This window comes from Triturus cristatus, chromosome 9 (assembly GCF_964204655.1).
Source record: "Triturus cristatus chromosome 9, aTriCri1.1, whole genome shotgun sequence".
Lineage (NCBI taxonomy): Eukaryota > Metazoa > Chordata > Amphibia > Caudata > Salamandridae > Triturus > Triturus cristatus.
In genome coordinates, this window is record NC_140592.1 from 1002569657 (window position 1) to 1002585974 (window position 16318).

Below are 16318 nucleotides of genomic sequence, written 5' to 3' on the forward strand. Positions count from 1 at the left end.
AGCGGAAAGTTCCAAACGGAGTAATAAATGCCGTAAGATCTCTACAAGATGGTTCCAATTCTATCTGATGGTATGCCGACGTAAGATCGATTGTACTGAAAACCTTAGCACCAGCCAACAAGACCAACAACTCATTTATGTTAGGAAGAGGATATCTATCCACAACCACACTCTTGTTCAATGGGCGCAAGTCTACACATAGACACAAATCCCCATTGGCCTTCCTAGCTGCGACCACCGGCGAAAGCCACTCAGTTCCTTCCACCTCCTCAATTATTCCACTTCTTTTTAACTTCTCTAATTCCTTCTCCACCTCATCCTTAACAGACAAAGGTACCCCTCTAACTTTACAAGTAGAAGGAATCGAATTGTTCTTCAGTTTAATCTTGTGCTGATATCCTTTCAAACAACCCAAAGTATCATTAAACACATTGGGAAATTGAATCCTCAACTTTTTTGTAAACTCACACTCATCATCTTTACCAACCACACACACCGGATCTTTCAACAATATTTGTGGATCTGAATTGGGATCTAGATAGACACTGAGTTCACCCTGATGTATCCAACTTATTAAACTATCACCCTTCTTCGACACATAGACTTTTCCTGAAGTCATCCTTCCTTGATACTCAAACATGCCCAAGAAATAACTATGCAATTTTATAGGTTCGCCCCGTAAGCAACTGGCGTTATGTCAGGTTTGAACAATTTCACTTTGTGTCTTAACTTGTTCATATATAACTCATTAGACACAATTGTTATCTTTGCACCAGAATCAAACAAAACACGGGTCGAAATCCCATCAACTATGATGTCATCAAAAGGGCATGATTTCTTACTATTAACACAACCTACCTCTGAAACAATCTGTCCACACTCATACTCCTCATCACTTGTATAAGCGCCATCATCCTCACATACATCTACCTTCTTAACTCTTGTAGTAGGTGTGGTTCTACAAACAGACGGATAATGCCCCTTTTTTTTACATTTACTACAAGTATTACCAAGCGCAGGACATTTTCTATCATTCGCAAGATGACCACTCCTATCACACCTAAAACACCTGAAAGAGGAAGGAATACTATTCATTTTCCCACTGTCAACAGTAAACTTCTCCCTTGTGTCCTGCATTCTAGGAACCACTTTCTTTTCAATCACAGATCGCATTTTTTTTCTCCTACAGCTTGTACCTTTGCACCATCACTTTTATCCTTATTAATTATAGCTACACACTTCAATGAATGCTCAATCCTTTTGGCTACCGCAATGACCTCATCCAACGTTGGTTCATCCCTTAACCATAACTCCTCTCTAACCTTATCCATATTGCAACCCAACATGAATTGATCACGTAAATGCTCATCCATCAAGGCATCAAATTTGCACGCAGATGCTAACTTCCTCAAATCAGTCAAATAGCTTTCAACAGTTTCTTCCTCACGCTGCATCCTTTTCCCAAAGTGATACCTTTCAAGTATCGTGCTTATCTTGGGAAGATAATGTTTATCTAACTTGCATATACAGATCTCATCATCATTCAAACCAGCAGCTTCATTAAAAGGCAAATCCGGTAAATGGTCAAAAACATCTTGACCCTCAGATCCTAAGCAGTGAAGTAGCAGAGATGTTTTTCTTTACGCACTCAATGATGCACCACATACTCTTGCATACCTTTCAAAAACTTTTTTCCACTTTTTCCATTTTATGGTAGGCTCGCCTGGAGAAGTTAAAAAAAATGGAGCAGCAGTAACATTTTGCATTGCTCCAAACATCTAATTACCCACCTAACGTGAAACTTGGAAATTTTATTTTTTCCTTTACTTTTCTAAAAAACAGTACTTCCAATGCCACTTTTTAAACTCTAACTTTGTCACACTTAAATATGCAATACTGCTTGAAGAGCACTCCAACTTAACATGAACAATAATCAAAAACTCATTACATCATAAACATGTATAGTGATGCATGAATTTACACGGAAATACAGAAGAAATACTTATAATTAGAAAATTATGCTGATAACAGCACATATAACTGAACCATCACACTGTCCCAATTAAAACTTTTACATAAATAAAAAATAATCAGAAAATAAAATGCATGCCCATCGCAGAACAAGCACATATAGATCAGACCCTGTAAGCACAATGCTCACCAGAGAAGCGTGCGTGTCGCTGTTGAATGTATAGGCAAAATAGAATGTAATTAGAAATTAAAATGCGTGCCCATCGCAGAACAAGCACATAAATGTCAACCCCCCTGGAAGCACAATGCTCACCAGAGAAGCGTGTGTGACGCTATTGAATGACTAGGCGAAGTTACAAAATCTTCCAGCGTCCTTGACGACAATCTGCCGTATAACTGGGCAACCACAAAGCTAAACGCACATCAGAATATAAACAAACGTTCTCCGTCTCTTCCAGCGTCTTTGATGACAATCTGCTGCGTAACCAGGCAACCACGAAGACAAGCGCACGTTCGAGTACGTCACCACGCTCAGCCACGCTGGAATGAATTACGTGCTTCGCATTCCAATTATTCCCTTCCGTGATGAGGAACTCCAAACAATGACGATAGAACGCCGCTCACGCTTACCGAGTAAGTAGAACCCTCCAACGAAATTGCCAGCGTTTGTATTATATATCTTTTTTAAAATGCAGCTCACGAAGTTGAACAGACTACAAAGTCCGCAAAATACATCCAAAAAACAAACACCGATCGCTCCCAACTCGAAAGAGAGTGTACACGAGTGAGCGTTGAGACAATTACAATATCTGATCAGAACCCTTAAGGGACGCTGAGCTCCTCATGTGTTGCGCAGATCACCACACCTTGCGGGACCCTGATCCCTTAGTGAAACACAACAACCTTCAATTCCGAAGCCCCAGCCACACACCGATCCGTTCGCTCCCAACTCAAACACCAAGCTTCCAACGCGGATACGAGTGAGCGTTGTGTGTCGATGAAAGCAAGCCACACACACACCAATCGCTCCCAACTCAAACACCAAGCTTCCCCGCGAATATGAGTGAGCGTTGTGTCGATGAAAGCAAGCGGACGCGGAATTAGTTGTATGTAAAGGAAAGATCTCACCATCCACTAGCACAGCGTTGAGAGTCTTTCAGTCATTGAGCGTGTTAGGATCTTCCTGTTGAAACAGCTGCCGACTACGCCAGTATTGTATATTAAAGCAGGCTCAAACGAGGAGAATTTATGCACAAAGGTTTATTCCTTAAGGAAAGATCCTATCCACCAGCAAGTCACTTCAACAGCTCCACTCCAACTGTCCTTTACGAGAATCTTCACCTCCCAACCTTCCAACCCTCAAGATACCACATAACCAGCACTTGTCATACATAGCAACAATAGAATAAAGAACCCAGATATGTCATCCCTTACAACCACAGTAGAAATAGAAGATACCACACCCTCCCTATCTCTGTTCCAGCAGGAAAGTATACACAATCTGAATAGGGCCTCGGGTTGGAAGGTGTCGTTGGACATCTATCAAGTGCTCCTGGGATTGCTTCCCTCTTTTTCAAAAACACAAAACAGAGAGGAAAATGTGCATTTCTCAGCTTGGTGCTGGCGAAGCCCTGCATAGTGATAGGTTAGCAGAGGAGGTACGCATACAAGTGCCAAAAGATGACAAGCTAGCTCATCCATGTCGCACGACTTGAAGGTTTCCCAGGATCTGACCCCTCATGAAGACGGGCTCACATGAAGTACTGCATGCAATCCCAAATGGTTGCGATGAATACTAAAAACACTGACTGACAGAGGGTTGCGCCACAAAAACCCACACCCTTTTTATCATGGCATTGTGTAATATGAGAAACAGGGGTTAAGCACAAGAGCGAGGGGTGGGGGGAGGGGGACGTTTTTGTTTGTAGTTTTTATGCTTGATTTTAGGGATTGCTATATGAACAATTGTCTTCCACACATCACCAATAATGCTCAGCTATGAATATTACCGGTAGCATCCTGGGATCCTGCTTGCATATTTATAGCAGGCTAGAGCCTGTAAACTTCATATCATGTTTGATTACTTTCACTCTATTAACTTCCTATACATATAATATGCGCCTCACCTGTATTGCACTTGAAATGCCTGTTTACGTCTACGATTACAATAGCTGAGCTGGGGAAAGTGGCACTCTAGGTTCAATTAGGACTCCTAGGTTCTACTGATTGTATACCATTGCCCAAAAATCAATAAAGTTTAAAAAAAAGTGTGAATTTATTGTCTCAAAAGTGGGATTTTATTTTTTCAATTCGAAAAACTATTTGACCCAAAAGCACACAGAATTTTCTTCCGTGTGCTTTGGGGCCATTCTATACTTTTCTTTCCCCCAAGCGCAAGGAAATTGAGTGACGGCTCCCCCACCACCACCGTGGCCCCCATTCTCAAATAGGGCCCAATGACTGCCACTGTGACCAGGCAGTCCCAGAGCTTAATTTGTGCTGGTGGTTGAAAGTGGGGTTCAAAGATAATATTTTTGGGGGCCAGCACTTATTTTCCCATATCAGCATTTGACCCAGAGCAAGAGAGAGAGCAAAACACAAATAGGGGAAAAGTGGAGGAACAGAAAGGTGAAATAATGGTGACAAAGAAAGCAGAGATGAAAAAGGACCAGAAAGAGTAAGAAAAAGGGTCAGGAAATGTCTTTTAGTGAATGGAAGAGGCATTAGGTGGAATCAAGACTATGCAGCCTTGGTATTTGGCACTGCTGGCATTCGGTAGCACCAGCCTTGGACTTCAAAGCAAAACTTTGGAGCCCAGTCCCCGGGTGGACTTGCTGCCAGGCCAGCCAGCTGAGGCTCAAGGTGGAAACCTGGCACTTCCCCCTATTTTAAAAAGAGGGGGGGATCCACGAATTTGGCAGGGCAAGAGTACTACTAAACTCTAATAAGGACTTAACTTTTTCACACATCACTACCAAAATGATAGGTTTTGTCAATAGTTGAATTGGACCCTTCAGGACACGTTAATACGTATATACTCTGCGCCTTCAAGCCCAGTACACACAATTGCACGTATTCCTGCTTCCTTTCTTTTCATTGCCGTTTTTAGTCTCCTTTCTTATTCCCATATACTCTCCATTCTGTCTCCCTTTTCTACTGGCACCTTTTCCCCCTCCGCCTTCCTTTCAAATATTTTCCCTGTGTTTTCTATCCTATTTCTTATCTCTGGCGTTTTTTTAGTCTTTCGTTCTCTGATCAACTTTGCTGGCTCTGCCTTATCCTTTTACCTGCATTTTGTGTTTGTAATACCTTTCTTTTTTTCCTTTTTCACCACTTTAATGATTTTCAATCTTCTCTTCTGTTTCTCTTTTCTACTCTATTCTCGTTTCTGTATTTTTGGTTGTTTTTTTACTTCCACCTGCCGTTTTTATTGTGCCTTGGTGCAGCTGGCTTTATATTGGGAACCACTGTTGTGAAAATAAATACAAGATCACCATGAATATCGCTTTATCAGCTAATACTCTAATGGAAGTTCAGAAGGGAACCTGAAAAGCTAGCTACCTTTTTGTCAGTGGTAGCTGGGATTCTCCTCAGAGAGTCGCCTTCCACTCTGTCTTTCGGCTCAGTAGGCAGGCTTTGCCACAACTCAACTGAAATAATCAGTGTATTTGTAACGCACCATAGGTCATGGAGGTGATTTCAGGGCACTGTACAATCTTTTGTTCCAGTACGAGAGCTCAGAATGTCAATTCACCTGCCGAGGTCCACAAAATAAGTGGCATTTTGCTAGGCAGCAGTAACGTGCTATTTAAAAGACACATTCATATAGCTGTTGCTCATTGCTGTAGTTATAGCACACAATGTGCCACTCGTATGACATCACAGCACCTTTCGGAAAAGCAGGTGGGATGCATAACCCCGCTATACTTATATTGTACTAAATGCACCCCTATACTCATCCTCCATTGCCAAGTTTCTGCTATGTACTTGAGGGTTTTAAAAACCAGGAGCCAGATTTATCAAGGTTTGGTGTCGCCCTCGTGCCATGCAAGGGGGCACAAGAGCGACGTAGAACGTAAATAATATATATCAAGCCACGCAAGCTCACCTTGCGTGACCCGGCATGGCTTGATAAATTTAGAGTAATGCAAGGCAACAAAATTCTCTGCCTTCACATTACTCTGCCACAGGGAGGCGTTCCAAGGGTGGCGCATGGGTTTTCTCACTCATCCACCCATGTATTTTGGCACTTTTCCAGATTTACCATTGGTAGTAGACCTGGGAATGCATCAAAATGCTGCGCCTCACCCAGGTGAGGCGTAATGAGGAGAAATATCTTTATTTCTCCTAGTTTTGACCTCATTCTGCAGCACACATAGAAAGAGGGAATGCCTCTCAGGATTGTTTTTGTGGAGGCACCTGTTTCTTCCTGCACAAAAACAATCCTGTCTGCAATGCAGGCACCCTTGCACCATGATGCAAGGGTGCCTGTGTTGGCACTAGGCAGCCAAAAGTACGCCAGCACTAGGAAAATACAGGAATGCATTGTATAATGTTAAATACGGCGTATTCCTGCTCTTTCCCTTTCACATAGTGCAACAAGCTGGCTTGCTGTATTGCGCTGATTGAAAAAATTATAAATATGGGCCCATGTCCTTAAGGACAATGTATTAGTGTAACAAGCAACTAGTGTCCTAGTTATTTCCTCACTACAAATTCCTTCCATCTACATCAGTTTTGCTTCCTGTAATTAGGGGTAGGCAGAGTTTGTGAAGTTGCACTACGTGGAATCTCGCGGAGTTGCATAAAAACTCTGTGGAATTCCGCGAAGTTCTGCTCCGCCCTAACTTCGACACCCTCACTGACCCTGGATCCAGTACATGTCCTCCACACGACTGGTTAATGGTAAGAGTCGTAAGACTAAATAAGGCAGAGGCCCACCTACCTTGCAGTTTTGAAGGCTCTAGTCGCAGTACAGTGAGATCCTCTGGTTCACCGACATGTCAGACACGTAGATTGGGGGCAGCAGCAGCGTATCCATGGGACCAGGGTAGGCTCGGGCGCTTGTCTCCTCTCGGCCGACCAGTTGAGGAGGCAGCAGCCATCTACAGACTTCAACACCATACAGGGCTGCATATCATCCTCAGGCTGCCGGTAACGGACTGTTAGCAGCCATGATAACCCCCTCGGAACGTGTTGTCCTCGGCCTTGTACTGTGTCTGCCAGGACAGCAGGCTGTCAACGCATCGCGGGGAGCTCTGCAGGGCCATGCACAGAGGACGCCTGGCGTGCATGGGGCCCAAGACGATGTGTGGAGGGCAAATTACTTTCTTTATTCCGGGGACCAATGGTCTGGCCGGAGTGGGCCCCACAACAGTAGCAATAGGCAGCTGCCGCAGCAGAACTACTACTTTGCCAGCAAGGAGAACGGGCATTGCCAGGTGGGCGGCAGGGGCAAACATTGCCATGCGGTGGAATCAGAGTTTTTTCTGAACTCTGTGCTCCGAGCGGAGCACGGAATTAGCAGAGCTCCGCAAACTCTGCTGGCGGAGTGGAGTACACCTTCCACCGCTACCTATAATCCAACTCATTGGCGTAGCAAGACCTACTGCCACCTGGGGCGACCCCTATGTTTGCTGCCCAGTGCAGGGTAAGTGGGAGGTGAAGGAAATGACCCGAAAAATGGGTCATTCGGGTCACTCGGGACCACCTCTATGCCTTCTCTAAAATGAAGAGTCGGTCAGACAGAGGAGAATACAAACCATTCATTTATTAGTAATTGCGTTGCAAAGGAGCCCAGTCTGTCCTGTCCCCTGGGAGGACAGCAGAGGGACAGACTCCCCCCAACTCGGGGGTAACAATTATACAGTACTTGCACCTTCAAGGGTCCGCCCAGACTGGAAAATTCCAGTTCAGGCCAGGATGAACAAAGGAGGCACACAAGGATGAGTTATGTTACAGAGCTATCTCGACCCCAAGGTCGCTCGGCTGGGGCCTGCCATTGTAAGATGTGGGAACTAATATATCCAACAGCAAAGGTATGAAAAACAGATAATGCATTCACTAGGGCAGCAAGATTTCAGCCTTGAGGAACAGGAGGTGGAGGGGGGGGGGGGCAGGAGCAGCGGTCCCGCTGAGGCAAGCACCATGAGACAGAAAGCTCAATCTTCAGTCATAGTACAGTATGGCACAAATAAAAATGGCCCCATCAATGGTAACATAAGGAAGTACACGGCTTATAAGTGCAAGGGGGGAGCATTTCAGGCCTAAGCAACACAGAAATGAAATTTCAAATCTAACAGACCCTCCTTTTAGCATTGCATGCTAGATTTTATTAGTGCCATCAGGTAGGGTCTTTACAATTCTAAAACATCAAAACTAAACACTCATATATATCATCAGTTAATAAAGTGAAACTGTCTATTAAAGCTAGCACCATAAAATGTCAACATACTGAATTAATACTAAAAAATGCCCTCATCAATGTTGAGCAAGGCCTGAATACCCTGCATCATCATGACCTTTGCATTTGAGTCAGGTCTCTGTGCCCTGGGATGTACTTTTAGCATTGAAACACAACAGGTACAGCAAGCTGGAAGACAATGGATACATAAGCAGCACGTCAGGATAATGCCTGTTATAGGTACCAGGAAAATGAGAATCTTCCAACCCCACGTAGTGAGCAGGCCCCAGAACCAACCCGTAAGGGACCAGGTACCATTCTCCTGATGTATCTATGAAGCTATCTTATGAAATTTCTGTATGGCAGCGTACACAGTGGAGGTGTGATCAGGGACGTAAACGCAGCAGCTGCTACCAATGACGTGACAGGCCCCACCCCGATCAGCTAAGATAACGTCTAGAACCTTCCGGTTCTGAAGGGCAACAAGTCTTGTGGCCTGGACCTCTACTGTAATATTCATCAATATTCCCGCCGTTATATTGATAACTCCTTCTACCACCCGGGTGAGTCGTCTAATATTGAGGCTGTTGGCCATAGGGCCCCAGAAGGGTAAAATGCCTTTCATCGCGTCAGTAAACTGCTGCAGGGTCGTGTCTGTCTGATCTATGTCTTCTGTGTTAATCATTCTTTTAACTCGGGGGGCTGGAACACCTCTACACTGTAGGCGATGATCTTTGTGGTAGTTGGGAGGGGCTATAAATACTGGGGGCAGGAGGTAGGAAAGGTAACATCGCCCACACCAGCCCTCTGGGAGCCACACATAGCCATGGGTTCCACAGACAAAATAAACATTAGGTGGCGGAATCATGGGCGGACTTTTGGATACCCTCAATGTATAAGTGGTGTTGCATCAGCTCTCCCCCACCTCTATGTCTCCTGTCCCCTGAACACAAAAAGGGGCCATTACATCCACCGCTGCCAGAGGTATGGGCTTATCTTCTGTGACATTGCGGGCTTGGAAGGATTGGTAATACTCTGATGCATTAAACAGCGAGAATTTTTTTCTTTCCACCTCTGACCAATTCTCCTTCTTTCCCCGGTTTCATGCCTGGAGACAGAAACTCAAAAACACCCGACTAAACTGCTCACTGCCAGGGGAAACGCCAGATAGGACCCTATTTTGAAAACGCACATTCTGTGTCAGGGTGCGAAAACTAATACTTTTACATTTCAGGGTGTCAGATTGAGGGAACGAGCGGACCATACTAAGCAAAGTGAACCACCCCTCACAACTATTAACATAAGACAGAGGCATAGGCAACAAATTCTCACTTCGGTGCGTTACGGAGTGTAACAAACTACACACCCAACATTTTATCGTATTATAGGTAGCATGGGCTTGGTGCAAGGTTTGGATAAAAACATTGTCCTTATAAGACTTCTGGTGTTCTTCCTTGTGGGGTGCTAAGTTAACAAAAATATGCTCAGGGGGTGCAGGTGTAGTACTTATCCAAGCGTGCACAAGGTATTTCGCTTCAAGTAAAAACATCACCCCAAGTACCAATATCAGGGAAAGGAAAATTATTACTATAAACACTATCTGACTCTTCGTAGACCAAGAGGACCAAACAGGCCCATCTGGACCGGGAAGTGGAGCCGAAAAAGTCTGCTCCTCATCATGGATAGGGCGACCAAAGGGATACATTTTATTATGCAATGGAAAAGTCTTACACTTGGAACCAAGCTGGAATAGCCACAAAAAGCCAAAATCTATCTAATGTTCATCGGGCGTATGCGCTGTTAAGCACCAGCGGCGGAGCTGTTCGTCCAGCTCAGAGTCTGGCCCCACGTAGCAGGGCAAAAATCTTCTTCTTTAAAACACAGTTCATTTGCCCCAATCTGAGACTGTCCGAGAGGAAAAAAAAATGGGAACTGCACCAGTCTCCTGTTCCCTAACCTATTTCACGCACCACGGACAGGGTACACACATCCTAGTCTTCAGCAATGCAGTCCATCCCTAGTCTTTAGTGAATACAATCAATCTCTGTTCATTAAACTGTCCCTACTGGTGCATTAGTCTTGTGGCGGGCTTAAATTGTACCTCAGTGCTCCAGGTACAGCAGGGTTGGGAAACAAAGGGTCGGGTTCAAGGGGATCAAGAGGCAAGGGATCAGATACAAACTAATCAATGGATTAAGACTCAAAGGAATGTAGCTCAACCAACGGTGGACCAACAAACAGAGACTCATGGATGGCCTTTATTTCGGGTGGCACCGCCTCATTCAGCACATCCTGGCTTTCTTCTTCCGTGGGTGAGAAGGAGAGGCAGACGTCAGAGAAAGGGATGAACTGAGGTGCTTGCTCTCCTTCACAATCCCCGATCCCATCTGCGACCCATTGGTCATAGGCCAGCGGGAGAGGAACCCATTCTGTATGGGTACTGTGGATCCAGTTCTTCCGACCGTCGACTTATACAGCTGTCCTGGTGGCCAGAAGGACCTGCAGAGGTCCCTTCCAGCGTGGCTCCAAGCTGCTTTTCCGTGAGAAGTTCCAGACGTGGACCCAATCGCCAGGCTGTATCTGATGGCCCGGTCCCTTCGGATGGGGCTGTAAGACCTCCGTAACCTGTTGATAAATAGAGCGTAGATTTTTAGTCAACTTGTAAAGGTAATCTATCAGCAAAGGGTATTCAATGTTGGAGAATTTGCGAGGCCGCGGGACGCCCAAACATTCGCGGGGCAGCCAAACAGGACCTCATAAGAGGATATTTCTGTCCAAGTGTGGGCTGTGACCCTCGCAGACATCAATGCTAGGGGTAGGGCATCTGGCCATTGCAATCCTGTGCTCTCTTTGATCTTGGTCATCTTTACCTTGAGGGTGCCGTTGTATTTTTCCACCAGACCAGCAGACTGGGGGTGGTTCGCTGCATGGAACTTCTGTCGAATATGTAACCCCTCACAGATCAACTGGATGACCTTGGCATTGAAGTGACTGCCATTATCACTCCAGATCAAACGGGGCAAACCAAAGCGCGGAAAGAACTCTTTCAAGAGCACCTTCGCCGTCGCCAGGGCAGTATTCTCTTTGGTGGGCTAAGTCTCAACCCATTTGCTGAATGCACAGACAACCACCAGCACATATTTCAAGTTGTTGACTCGTTCCATTTCTATGTAGTCCATCTGGAGAACCTCGAAAGGGAAGTAAGGCGGTGCAAAACTGCCAACAGGAGTGGGGGTACCCTTTCCAGGATTGTGCACCAAACAAACCATGCAATATTTCACTAAGTGCGCTGCAATGTTGGAAATGTCGTTCTGCCACACGGGATCCAGTAACTTACAGATCCCCTTCACACTAATGTGTCCGGGTCCCTGTGCCATAGTAACCACAGGGAGAACATACAAATCGGGCAGCATCCATCTCCTTTTTCCAGACAACTCCGTCCAACATCCATCCTCATCCAACTCAGCTGTACTCTCCTGCCATATGGCCAACTCCTCCATTGTGGCCTCACTCTGGATCTCTTTCACACCGTCCAGTGTGTCCTCAAACATTCCATTGTCAGGCACCCATCTCGCTGGCCCTGCCACAAACATCCTCTTCATCTTAGACCGAGCTGTCTCCTTGGCTGTCTGATCTACAAATGCATCCCCCCTCCCAACATCATCAGTTATCGCCTTGTGTGCACTGCACTTTATCATTGCCAATTTCCCAGGGAGTGCCAGAGACGACAGGAGTCTATGGATCAAGGGGCCATTCTGTATCTTTGAAACGTGTGATGTTAGATACACCCTCTCTGCCCAGAGCAGCCCGAAATTATGAGCCACTCCAAAGGCATACTGGCTGTCAGTGTAGATATTCACAGCCAGTCCCTCACTCAGCTCCCAGGCCCGGATAAGGGCCACTAACTCCTCTGCTTGCGCTGACGTGTAGGGAACCCATGATGTCTCAACTACAGTGTATAGGGTGGTGATGGCATAAGCAGCAGTTGTCGTACCATCTGGCAATTTAAAACAAGAGCCATCGACATATAGTTCCCATTGGGGGTTCAGATAAGGGAACATCAGTCAGGTCTACCCGTCCCTTTGTCTCTTCCTCCATACGGAAAATGCAATCGGGCACATCCGCCTCATCACTCTCTGAAGGAAGGGGTAGTAACGTGGCTAGGTTCAGAGTGGTACATCTTTTGATGGTGACGTGTGGTGCAAACAGGGTCAATTCATAGCCAGTCAGACGTGCAAAGTAAGGTGCTGTGTTTTGGTTCTATTCAGAAGTGTATCCACAGCATGCAGAACCATAACTGCGAGATCACTATCAAGGACGAGCCCTGCTGATTGCCTGACAGAGACAGCCACAGCCGCGGCAGCTCTGCGGCAACTCTCAGGCAGCTTGGGAGGGCTCTGGCAACGTTATCAAGCAAAGCAGAGAAATACGCACATGGTCTTTGCTTACCACCAAAAGCCTGTGTTAAGACAGAACGGCTTCTGGTAATCAGGAGTACCAAGCACAGTTGCAGAGCAAAGATCTGCCTTTAGCTGTTCAAAAGCAAGCTGGAAATCATGTGTCCAAGGGAGGGGTTCATGCACATCTTTAGTAGTTAGTAACAGCAGAGGCTTTGTTAGTAAAGCAAAATTGGGTATCCAGTGGCGACAGTATGAGGTAATGCCTATGAAAGTCCACACATCTCTCTGCATCTTGGGGATGGGCATCTTAGTAATAGCTACAATGCGCTCAGGTGTTAGTCTCCTTCCCTCCTTTGACAGTAGGTGACCTAAATAGGTGACCTCCTGTCGACAATATTGAAATTTCGAAAGGGACACCTTATGTCCTTTGTTTGTCAAATGCAGCAATAATTTAACCGTTGCATCTTTGCAGCCCTCTTTCGTATCAGAAGCAATTAGCAGTTCGTCCACATATTGCAGTAGGACGTTCCCTGAGGGAAGGACCAGGGAGTCCAATTGTGCCTTTAGAGCTTGACTGTAGATACTGGGACTTTCAGTATAGCCCTGAGGAGCCCGACAGAATCTAAAGCTTCTGCCGGCAAGAGAGAAGCTGAAAAGGTACCTGCTTAGTGGGTGTGTTGGAATGCTGAAAAATGCGTTCTTTAAATGAATGACAGAAAAATATGTGGCAGAGGGTGGGATCATTGTCAAAAGGGCAGTGATATCTTGAACAACCGGAATCTGAGGGAGCACAATATTATTCACCTCACGCACGTCAATGACAAAACGGTAGACATCGGGGTGATCATCGGGGGAGCCTGAGGGTGCCCTCTTCAATATGGGAAGAATAGGGCTATTACACATATTTGCATTCATCTCTTCCACCACTCCAGACTCAATCAAATCCTGTATAATCTGCAACAGGGCCTGTTCTCCAGCTTTAGGTATTTTATACAGGAGAAGACGGGGCAGAACTGCATTACTTTTCACTCTAATAGACAGGGGGAATCTGCAACAGACCCACATCTGTGTCACCTGTGGCCCATAATGTTGAAGGCACCTCCTTAAACTCTACAGGTAGGGGCTCATCCTTCGAAAAACACTGCTTGGAATTCACTACTCTGGATCCAATTGTCATGTAGAGACCATCCGGGGAGCACAAAATAGTGGCGTGTAACCTCTTCAACAAGTCTAAACCCATTAAATTCTCCCCACAATTAGAGGTCAATAAGAAGGACGAATACACTGTGAAAGGACTTATAGTCAGAGCCAGCGACCTGGAGAGGGGGCTCACAACTGGTATGCCTGAGAAGCCTACCAAGACATTATTATGGCCAGACAGAGCTGCCCCAGGGAGCAGTGAACAAGAAACAGAGCTATTCATTGCGCCTGTGTCCACCAAAAATGTCTTCATCGAGCCAGGTGAGAATCCCATCACTTCGTCCAAATGGTAATCGTCATGGTAATACTGTCTCCCCCTCGGGACATCAAAATATTTCTGGCTAGACTGACCCGATCGCTCATCTTCTCCTCACCTGTCTCTGCCCCTCCCTGCTTGCGCTTGCCCTCGTCCTCTGTATCCCCTTCCACGGGGCACCTCCACTTTTTTTTAGTAGTATCGGACACTCACTACGCCAATGCCCCTCATCTGTACAATACACACATTGGTTAGGCCCCACGGGCCCAGTGTTCCCACTAGTACGGGGTAACTGCCGGGCCGGACCTATTCCCCTGCCCCGTTCCTTTCCGTTCCCCCTTGACGCCTGCTGCAGCAACACTTTCGTCTTCAGGTCCTTTTTTTCTTCTCTTCTTTCTCTTTGTCCTCATTCTCCCTGTGCTCGTAGTACTGGGCCATACTTAGTATGACCGACGGGGAGGAAGTTGTCCATGTGCTCTCCAAAGCCTGCAACCGAGTTGCGATCTCGGGAAGCAGGTTTGTGACAAATCTGTTAACAAATAGGCAAATTCCTCCCTCCACCAATAAGTCCTGTCCACTAAAATCCCAAAACACCCCTTCGAATCTTGTGAAAATATCAGACACACTTTCATCTTTCTTCTGGTGGCATGCCGTCAACTTGTCTCAATCCACCCTCTTTGGTGGGATCAAAGAATGCATATACGTTATTATTCTGCCCGGTAAGGTTAGTATCTCAGCCTTAGGCTTCTCACCAGGTTTCCGCTCTTTGTTCCATGCCCTAATCTGATCTCATGTACCCCCTAACTCCCCTGCATCATCCTGCATATGCACCTGCCGCCAGATATCAACCGAGACTAGCAATCTAAAAAACATTTCAATGTCGGCCAGGGTCATCACAGTCGAAGACGCTGCCTCAGTCAACACCTTATGCCATTGGATGCTTCCTAGGGTCAGGTAACTGAGTCTTAGGGGTCAAAACCTCACTTCTTTTCCCGGGAGTATAAACCCATTGCTCCTGGAAATGGGCCTCCACTCTCTGTCTAATAACATCATTCCCGTCTCGGAGCGCTGGTATTTCAGGGTGATAAATGGGATGCGCCGCCATCATGGGGAACTGGGAAATAGCAATCGGGCTTCGTTGGACCAATCTACCTCAGAAACCAATCAGGGTAGCAACATTACTAAAAACCTCATTTGGTGCCATTCCAGCTGCATACACTCTGTCTCAAATGTCGTAAATAATTTGCGGGGCCACACCATTGAAACACTGTTCCCATAGTCCAATCAAAGTGGCCGACATGTGTTTAAGTATCTAAGAGAAAAAGGTATCAAGGAAATAATACATCAATCATTCATGAAGCGAGCACATTTAATTACCCCTTCAAGAGTATCAAATATTCATTTTGAGTATATCTGACATCGTTTTCAAAATATCACAAAAACAGGCGCTTATTCAAAGAAAGACACAATGACATATATCATACAACATCAATTATATACATAGCACACAACATCTACTACACATGACGATTAACCCAATATACATTATTCCCAACAGTGTCCCCTTCTGAATAGCAGGAGGACCACTGGGAGGTAGTCAAATAAGGAGGGGAAAACACAAGCAAAGGGGGCAAAAAAGGCCCAAGATTTTACAAGTGTTCCAGCCACAGTCTGTAAATCACTCAAGCTCTGGTGACACCTCCATCCATGTCATGACAGACATTGGATGGTGGAGTCACCAGAGCTTGAGTGATTGTAAGTTGTATTGATGTTGTATGATATATGTCCTTGTGTCTTTCTTTGAATAAGCGCCTGTTTTTGTGATATTTTGAAAATGATGTCAGATATACTCAAAATGAATATTTGATACTCTTGAAGGGGTAATTAAATGTGCTCGCTTCATGAATGATTGATGTATTATTTCCTTGATACCTTTTTCTCTTAGATATATATAGTGTCCTTATACCCAGGTATCATAGGGTGATTTGGGTATACCCCTGTTGTTCTTCGACATGTGTTTAAGGGCATGCTGCTGCACAAATGGCTCATAATCCTTCAGTACACTCCACACATCTTCCACACTATAAA